We start from the raw sequence: 10,050 nt of genomic DNA, 5'->3' as shown, positions 1-10,050 counted from the left end.
TCATCGGTAAAGGTGATGAAGTAGGCATGTCCATGCTTAGTAGTGATGCTAAGCGGACCGCACACATCGGTATGGATCAAATCCAATAACCCTTTGGCTCGCTCCGCATGGCCCTTAAAGGGAATTTTGGTCATCTTTCCTTTTAGACAGGATTCACAAGTCGTGAGAGCATTAATATCAGACATATCAATCATGCCAACTCCCACTAGCTTGTTCATCCTTCTTGAGGAAATATGTCCTAATCGAGCATGCCATAATTGTGCCGAATTAAGAGTATCTTGTTTGCGCTTATTTGTTGTTGTTATTGCTTGGACATTGTTAAGTGGAATATCTTTCAATTTTAAGGTGTAGAGATTGTTTTCTAGTTCTCCGGTACCAACTAAACATTCATTCTTGTAAATATTGCAAACACCTTTGCCAAATAAACAAGAAAATCCATCAATATCAAGCATAGGAATGGAAATAATGTTTTTGATCAAGTCTGGTACGAACAAAACATCTCTTAATACAAACTTAAAATCATTGTTCAAAATTAAACAAACATCTCCTACGGCCTTGGCAGCAACTCTTGCTCCATTGCCCATTCTCAAGAAGGTCTCACCCTCTCGGAGCCTTCTACTTCTTCCCATCACCTGCAAATCATTACAGAGATGTGAGCCACAGCCGGTATCCAATACCCAAGAAGTAGAGTTAATCGAGATATTTACTTCAATAAAGAACATACCTTTGCCAGAACCCTTCTGCGCAAGATATTCCCTGCAGTTACGCCTCCAATGTCCAGGCTTCTTGCAGTGATGACAAATGTCAACTATCTTCTCAGCCTTGGCTGGCGCTGCTGCCACTACGGGACTCGGAGTCTGCCTCTTCAAGGGCACGCTCTTCTTGGGGCGCTGGAAAGAACGCTTCTTTCCCTTCCCAGGTGGACCGGTCTTCGTGCCAGATGAAGAGCCCACATAAAGAACCGGCTTCTCCTTTTTGATTGTGGACTCAAATGTCACAAGCATGTTCACCAACTCTTCAAGGCTTGGCTCAAGCTTGTTCATATTGAAATTCACCACAAAAGGATCGAACGAGCTCGACAGTGACAACAGTAGCACGTCGGTGGTCAACTCCGAAGGCAAGATCAAATCCATGCCAACGAGTTTATCCACGAGCCCAATCAACTTTAGGCCATGCTCATGGACCGAAGCCCCATCTCGCATGCGTAAAGTGATGAGCTCCTTGACTGTGGCATGCCTTAGAGGCCGATTCTGCTCACCAAAGAGCTCCTTGAGGTGCATATGAATGTCAGCAGCATTCTTAGCATCCTCGAATCGCCTCTGCAGCTCATCGTTCATCGAAGCCTGCATATAACACCTCGCCTTCAAGTCATGGTCGCACCAATCCTTGTAGGTCTGCAATTCCTCAGGAGTGCAGCTAGTCGGAGCCTCGGCAGGGGGCGACTCAGTCAGTGTGTATGCAATTTTCTCCGAGTTCAAGACAATCTTTAGATTTCTTAGCCAAGTGATATAGTTAGGTCCGGTTAGAACGTGTTTTTCGAGAATAACGGAAAACGGGTTGCGAATTGATGACATTGTCAAAGATTTGTACTGAAAATTAAAACAGATAAATGTTAATGACTATTTTAAAATATTTAATAAGATATAAAGTTTGGACTTTTACTTTATAAATTATCGCTCCCACTGTTTTGACATTTTCACTACCCTCTAGTGAAAACGGGAAACACTTTCCTCAGTAGGTACGTAAGGTCCAATTAGCGAATTGTGATCCCGAATAATATCGGCCAATCACAATTCCTAAAAGGTAGTTTTCAATTGCATCGCCATGCAACCCTCTACGTATATTTTTGTCTCACGTTTGATTAGGACCCAATAATATGACGTCGTTCATCTTTACGTGTCAAGCCTAACCCATCGATATTGAACCTTAATGGACGGTCACCATGAGTTCCCTCAATAATATGAGCCGAAATCATGGGAGTTCCACGTAGTTCACATCACTATGTCAATGGATGTCACAGCTTTCCGGTACCCAAGGCTCCCCCACTAATATGAGCCGAGCCCCGAGTACGGGTAGCGTTCAACATGCACCCATTGTCGATGGAAGACAAGGAAATTATAAACAAATTTATAATTCCCCTTTTCGGACTTGATATTAATTTTGAATCTTATTCAAAATGAGGGTTTTTAATTTTGAAAGGTCTCATCATTAATTTTATTTTAAAAGCTCGCCATGTTTGATCGTATGTTTGCCGGATTCATGCAACTTTGTTATTATAATAATAATAACGCACATACTCATTATTTATAACATATCATGCATATATTATAAATAGAAAACAATACAAGGATGATCAATCGCCCCAAAACTAATGGCCCGTGTGAGCTAAACACGGGCCTAGGACCAATCCTAGGGTAAATGCACGGGATGCAAATGCAACTAAATTATTACATTAGCATCCAATATTACATGTCTTCGATCTTCATAATCACCAAGGCCACCGTCTCCAATCTTGATCTTCCACTATTCTAATATTTACAATTAAATATCCATGGAACATAGGGATACATCTCATGGGGGTAGGAACGGGCCATAAACCAAGCCCACTTTAAATTGATAATTATTACAATCATACAACACAAATATCCTAGCATACACCTAGCAAATTGGGCTTGGGCTTTTGATCATCCTTCATGCATAATATCACATATCATACACCATCAATTAATTATCACAATAATTAATTGATCCAATATTATATATCTTGATCCAATCACTAACCGCCACAATTATAAATTAAATTAACAAAGTATACAAAAACATTTGTCTAATTTCAAATTAATTTATTTATAATCGAATTTCTTGTAAATCAAAATTTACTATAAATAATTAAAGTCCAACTTCAATTATTTATTTTATGAAAAAATATATGCAACAATTGTAAATTTAAACTTAAAGGCCCAAAACTCATTTTTCACCAAAAATACTTTGGCCCATTTAAATTTCACAAAATATGTTAGCCATCCAATGGCCCACCAAATCAAGGCCCATGACACTAAGATTGTCCAAAACATTTTTGGAAACCCTAGTCGTCATCACCGTCGCCGGATTCCGGCAACAAAAAAAAATTTTTTTTTTTTTTTAAAAACTGCAATTTTCGGGGCTGCCCTTTGCTGCCCGAAAAAATCAAGGGCAGCTCGGGCAGCCCTCGGGCAGCAACATTCGGCCCGAAAAATGTTTTTTGTTTGTTTTTGATTCAAAATTTCGGCCTGATGATTCCTTGCACCAAAATTTCTCAAGAGGTTCGAAATCGATCTCAACATAATATTATGCAAATATTACACAAAAACCGTAACCATAGCTCGGATACCACTTGAAAGAGGAATGGTTACGGTGGCCGGAAGCGCAACGGAAGTCAAAAATTTTAATTTTATGCAAGAATTTTCGGCCACCCTAGGTTTTGTGCAATATTTACAAAATAAAACACCATACATAGGATGTTTAGAAGTTTACCTATCAACCTCTTGAGGTTGATGATTGGCACCAACTTTGTTGTGAACAACAAAGCTCTTCAAAGGGAAGACAAGTCTACAAGCTCCTCCTCCAATACTTCAAAATCAAGCCCACCACTTGCAAGGTAAACCCTTTCTTGTTTTGCACTAGAAAAACAAGAATATTTTTCAATGAAAAGGTTTTGTTTCTCCAACAATTTGAAGAACAAAAGGAGAGAAAAATTGCTCAAGTGTTCGGCCAAGAGGGAGTGTGGGAGGGAAGGAGAATGAGTTAATTGCATGCCTTGGTTGTGAGAAAAGCAAAAAGCAAAAGGTGCATGCCTTGCATTATTTTAATAAAAAGTAATATCCAACTCTTCACCTCCCATGCATGTATATAATATAGTTTTTTATCAAATAAAAAACCATGGACTAAATTCAATTATCTCAAACATATTTGAGATAAATTAAACATTACTTGAATTTACCCAAGTCACACTAGTTTAAATAATTATTTTAATTGAGCTCTACAAGACTCAATATTATTTAATTAATCCAACACTTGAATTAATTTAATTATTTGGGCTCTACTAGGCCCACTAGTGTTTAATTAATTCAACACTTGAATTAATTTAATTTAGTCCATAATAATGTTTATGAAAATCACAATTTTCAAATACATTATTCACTTGGCCAAATTTTAATTTAGGAACACTTCCATAAATTAAAATTTATATTTCTCTCATAAAAGTCATACTTCTATTTTTCTTTACGCTTATAAACACATTTATAAGCCGTTCAACACATTGAACTATTTTACTTCTCATCGGGATTTACAAAGCTAGTACTTGTGTGGCCATCAATGGTTCATTGATACAACTAGCCGTGGGTTCACATCTCCATGTGATTCGGACTAAACATGTCCTTATTCGAGCATACCCCAATTGCTCCATTCTTATTTATCAACTCCTTGATAATAAGAACGTCAGAACTCAAGTCTGATAGTACCCAACCAATCACGTTAAACGCCTAGCAGCATCGCTTACGTGATTCCCTAGGTATCACATGATAGTTCCTGCAAGAACCATTCAATTATGGTTAGCGTACAGTACGGTCCCTTCAACTCATATATCCCGACCGATTCGACAACTATTGGTTTATCGAGAGTTGTCTATGAATCGATACTATGTGTCATGTTGTGGTTGCATCGATGGTGTAATCTATGAAACCCCTTTCATAATTACCACCATACTCTGATCAGAGATTTCAACCCACACATTCATGAAAAACACATAGGATATCCATACCCGTAGGTAAGCGGTGAATGTAATAGCCGAGCCCGGTGTACGGTACGATTTAAGTTTCGTATGTTATTTGGGTTATGTGATTAGATGTTTAGAATTGTGTTTTGGGCTATAGTATTATTGGTTATTATTGTTATTGAGGTGTTAGAAGTTGTTGGCTGTTCGTTTCAGAGTTTCGAATCGATTTTAGTTGCGTTGATTTTTGATCATTGCCGTAGCAAGAGTGCACCCGCGCTCTTAGAGGAGTGCCCCCGCGGTGTACTATTCATCATTTTGGTTTTGGAAGGCCGTGGCATCACCGCACCCGCGGCAGTGTAAGCACCGCACCCGCGGTGAGACCGCACCCGCGGTAATTGTAGCACCGCACCCGCGGTCATCGTGCATGGATTTATTTTGTTGTGCCGAGAGCTCAGCGCACCCGCGGCCCTTGTGTTGTCGCACCCGCGGTATAGGTATGGGCGAGTTTTTAAGTTACTTTTTGGAGTTGTTGGCCATACCTTATCTTATCTTTTCCCCTTCATTTCGAGATTTCTCTCTTCTAGCAAGGGTTTTCATCCATTTATTTTGCTTCCTACCTTTGATTCTTGGATTTGTTTGGATTTTCGACTTGAGATCGACGTTCTCCTTGGTGCTAGGAAGCTTAGGTAAGTTTTTGGTGCGATTCTATTAAGGTTGTGAGTTAAGAGTTGACTTAGGTTTGAGGTTTTGTTGGTTTAATGGATTATTTAACTTGTATTTTTGGATATAGAGTTGATTTTGGTGTTGTTTATGGATTATTGTTGTAGGTGGTGTACCAAGAGTATAGTTTGGAGGTGTTCTATTGGTTGTAAGTGGAATTTCATCCCTTGTGCTCACATGATGTTATATGTATTGTGTTTCAAAGGTTTTAATGTGTTATTCCCTTCAATTGATTCATTGTTATGTATTAATTCCATTGCTATGCATATTGGAGGCTTTTATGTCTCATTATTGTTCAAAAGGGAATACAAGAGAAAAGATAGAGTTTCAAAGTGATTGTTAAAGCCAGAGAGATTTTAAATGTTTCTATTGGATTGATAAATATATAGCCAGAGAATTGCATGCAATTAGTTGATCAACGACCATAGGCTTTTATCCCTCAGAGTTATCGGTTTATATCGATAGGGATATTAGCACCAGAGCAGAGATACTATTGATATCAATCCAACCAGAGAAAAGAGAATACCATCTTATTGCTATCTTATTGATATGCTATTGCTACAGTTATTGCTACAGTATTCATGTTTCAGAGTTGATGGTATTTATGATTTCAAAGTCATGTTTTACAGAGTATACTATGTATCATTGCTATGTAGAGTTCCACTTGCTGAGATTTATTCTCATTTCAGTTTATTCATGTGATGCAGATCAGAGTGAAGGCCCTGGACGTTGACTGTGGATAGGGGTCATATGCATACACCGTTGGAAGGAAGATTTTGGCATGATCATAAGAATGATATTTTGTATTTTGTTATGTCATTTAAATGATCATGTATTGCTATTTTGTAAACATTTTTATGATATGTATTTTGAAACTCCTTCCATTTGAAATAAAATTTTAAATTCCGCTGTATTTTAATCGTTACGGGTCAGGGTGTCACATTAAGTGGTATCAGAGCGGTGTTCTTCGGACCAATGCATATGACTTTGTCTACTTTCAACTGTCCGGGTATGTTTTCTTGCATCTATCCATTGTTATATATATTGATTGGTGTCTTGTGAGCAATTGTAGAGTATGCCTCCTAAGCGTAAGGCGGCAGAGGGTGAGGATAGTTCTTCCTCGAGAGTTGTCGACGAGTTCGGCAAGTTGCTTAAGGAGCAGGCTAAAGTTCATAGCGATCAGATTCAGCAGTTGCTCCGATTGCAAGGAGCAAGTCAGGGCAGAGGTCAAGTGAGAGGGCAAGTTGCACAGGCTGTTGGCACTGATGCCGTCTTTTCTGCTTTTAAGAGGATGGATCCACCAGAGTTTTCAGGGAGCACTGATCCTTTAGTTGCAGTTGAGTGGGTCAAGGCTCTAGAGGCGATCTTCGATCATCTCCACTACGAGGATAGAGACCGTATCAGCTGTGCTGTATTCATGTTGGTTAAAGCTGCTCGCATTTGGTGGAATGCGACCAAAGTTGGAGTTGATGTTGCGACACTGAAGTGGTCAGAGTTCACTGAACTGTTCTACGACAAGTATTTCCCCGACGCACTTCGAGCGAGGAAGGTTACGGAGTTCTTGGAGCTTCGACAAGGGAGCATGGATGTTGGTCAGTATATTCTAAAGTTTGAGGTGGGTTGCCTATTTGCTCCGTACATTGCATCCAATGATAAAGATAAAGGCGCTCATTTCATTCGAGGCCTTTGAGCAGAGATTCGTCGTGATATCAACATGTCCAAGGCTGTGACTTTCAAGGAGATTGTGTCCAAGGCATTGTTGACAGAGCAGGATGAGAAGGACATCACTAGAGAGAGGCAGGAGAGGCATCAAGCTGTTGCTCAGAGAGGCCAGGGTTCTAATCAGAGGGGCAGGGATCGTTTCAAGGGCAAGGGCAGGATGGAGCCGAGTCCTAGACCACCGCCAGTTCCAGTTGATCCCGAGAAGCTTTTGTGTCCGAAGTGTGGCAAGCATCATAGGGGAGAGTGCAGATTTGGCACTCATACTTGTTATCGTTGTGGCACGGCAGGCCATGTTGCCAGGAATTGTCCACAAGGAGCTAGCCAAGGGAAGGTGCAGGGTCGTATCTTTTCGATGACCAAGGAAGGTATTAATCATGATTCTTCATTGATCTCTAGTACTATTTTGATTTCAGGCAGAGTAGCTACTACTTTGATAGATACTGGTGCTACTCATTCTTTTATGTCTGATTTGTTTTTGAGATTTTTGGGTATAGTTCCTTCTGTTCTTCCCCTCCAGCTTAGTGTTGTTTTGCCTTCGGGGGACGTGTTGTGCCCGACATCAATTGTCTTTGCGTGCCCTGTTCGTATTGAGGAGCGAGTTGTCTTCGCTGATTTGATTGTTATCCCTATGGTTGCCTTTGATGTTATTCTTGGCATGGATTGGCTTTCGACTTACCGTGCAGTTATCGATTGTGTTGCTAAGAAGGTGACTTTTGCAGATGATGGCCAGGGAGGAGTTCTCGCCAGCTCAGGTACTTCGCTGGTCCTTCCTTTTATTTCTTGTCTTGAGGCTGAGAGATTGCTATGTAGAGGTTGCGATGGGTTTCTTGCTTCTATTGTGGATGTTGATGGTATGGTTAAGTTGAATATTGATGATATTGATGTTGTGAGGGAGTTTGCCGATGTGTTTGAGGATGATGTTCCGGGTTTGCCGCCGGACAGAGATGTTGAGTTCGTTATCGATCTAGCTCCTGGTACGGTTCCTATCTCTAAGGCTCCGTACAGGATGGCCCCTACTGAGATGAAGGAGTTGAAGATTCAGTTGCAGGATCTTTTAGACAAAGGTTTTATTCGTCTGAGTTCTTCGCCTTGGGGAGCTCCGGTTCTATTTGTTAAGAAGAAAGATGGTTCTTTGCGGCTGTGTATCGACTACAGAGAGCTCAACAAAGTGACTGTCAAGAACAAGTATCCGTTGCCTCGGATAGATGATTTGTTTAACCAACTTCATGGTGCTACTGTATTTTCGAAGATTGATCTTCGGTCTGGCTATTATCAGTTGAAGGTTAGGGAGTCTGATATCCCTAAGACGGCGTTCAGGACCAGGTATGGTCACTTTGAGTTTATGGTTATGTCTTTTGGTCTGACCAATGCCCCTTCAGTCTTCATGGACCTGATGAACCGTGTGTTCAAGCCCTATCTGGATAGCTTCGTCATTGTCTTCATTGACGACATCTTGATCTATTTCAAGACCAGAGAGCTGCATGCAGAACATCTCAGAGTTGTTCTTCAATTGCTGAGAGAGAGGAGGCTGTTTGCCAAGTTGAAGAAGTGTGAGTTTTGGCTGGATCAGATTTCTTTTCTAGGCCATGTCGTTTCGAAGGATGGCATTGCTGTTGATCCGATGAAGATAGAGGCGATTCAGAAATGGCCTATTCCTACCACTGTCTCAGAGGTACGCAGTTTCCTTGGTTTGGAGGGTTACTATCGTTGTTTCATTTCAGATTTCTCCAAGATTGCCCTGCCATTGTCCAATTTGACGAGGAAGACTGTGAAGTTCGAGTGGTCCATTGATTGCCAGAGTGCATTCCAGGAGTTGAAGGATAGATTGACGACAGCTCCTGTTCTTTCATTGCCCAGTGGTTCAGATGATTTCGTTGTCTATACTGATGCATCAAAGAGAGGCCTTGGTGCAGTGCTGATGCAGCGAGGTAAGGTCATTGCTTATGCTTCTCGTCAGTTGAAAGACTATGAGAAGAATTATCCGACGCATGATTTGGAGCTAGCAGCTGTGGTGTTCGCCCTGAAGATTTGGAGACATTATCTGTATGGCGAAAAGTGTGAGATCTTCACATACCACAAGAGTTTGAAGTATCTGTTTTCTCAGAAAGAGCTCAACATGAGGCAGAGGAGGTGGTTATAGCTTGTCAAAGATTATGATGTGGCTATCAGTTATCACCCAGGGAAGGCGAACGTTGTGGCTGATGCTTTGAGTCGTAAATCGAGTTCTTCCTTGAGTTCTTTGATTCAGAGGCCGTTGCTGATGGACTTGCATCGAGAGGATATTTCTTTGGTAGTCCCCCGAACCATTGCTCGCTTTTCAGCGTTGGTCATTCAGGCTACTTTGACGGACAGGATCCGTAGAGAGCAGACTGTCGATGTGCAGTTGCTAGAGTTGAGAGCTAGAGCTGAGGAGAGGGTTAACTCAGAGTTTGCGATGAATGGTGATGGATTGGTGACTTTCAGAGGCCGTATCTGTGTTCCTATTGGCGATGATATTCGGCGAGATGTCTTGACAGAGGCTCATACTGCGCCATATTCGACAGGCAGTACGAAGATGTATCAGGATCTTCGTCGACTCTACTGGTGGCCAGGTATGAAGAAAGATATTGCTTTGTTCATTTCTCAGTGCCTTACTTGTCAACAGGTGAAGATTGAGCATCAGAGACCTACTGGGACATTGCTATCTTTGCCGATTCCTCAGTGGAAGTGGGAGCACATTACGATGGATTTCGTGACTGGTCTTCCCAGAGTGCAGAAAGCTTCTAATTCCATTTGGGTCATTGTTGATCGGTTAACTAAGTCAGCGCACTTTCTCCCAGTCAAGACGACGTACTCCATGAAGCATTATATTAACC

This window comes from Primulina eburnea, chromosome 12, assembly GCF_022965805.1.
Source record: "Primulina eburnea isolate SZY01 chromosome 12, ASM2296580v1, whole genome shotgun sequence".
Lineage (NCBI taxonomy): Eukaryota > Viridiplantae > Streptophyta > Magnoliopsida > Lamiales > Gesneriaceae > Primulina > Primulina eburnea.
Note: the sequence above shows the minus strand (reverse complement) of the source record.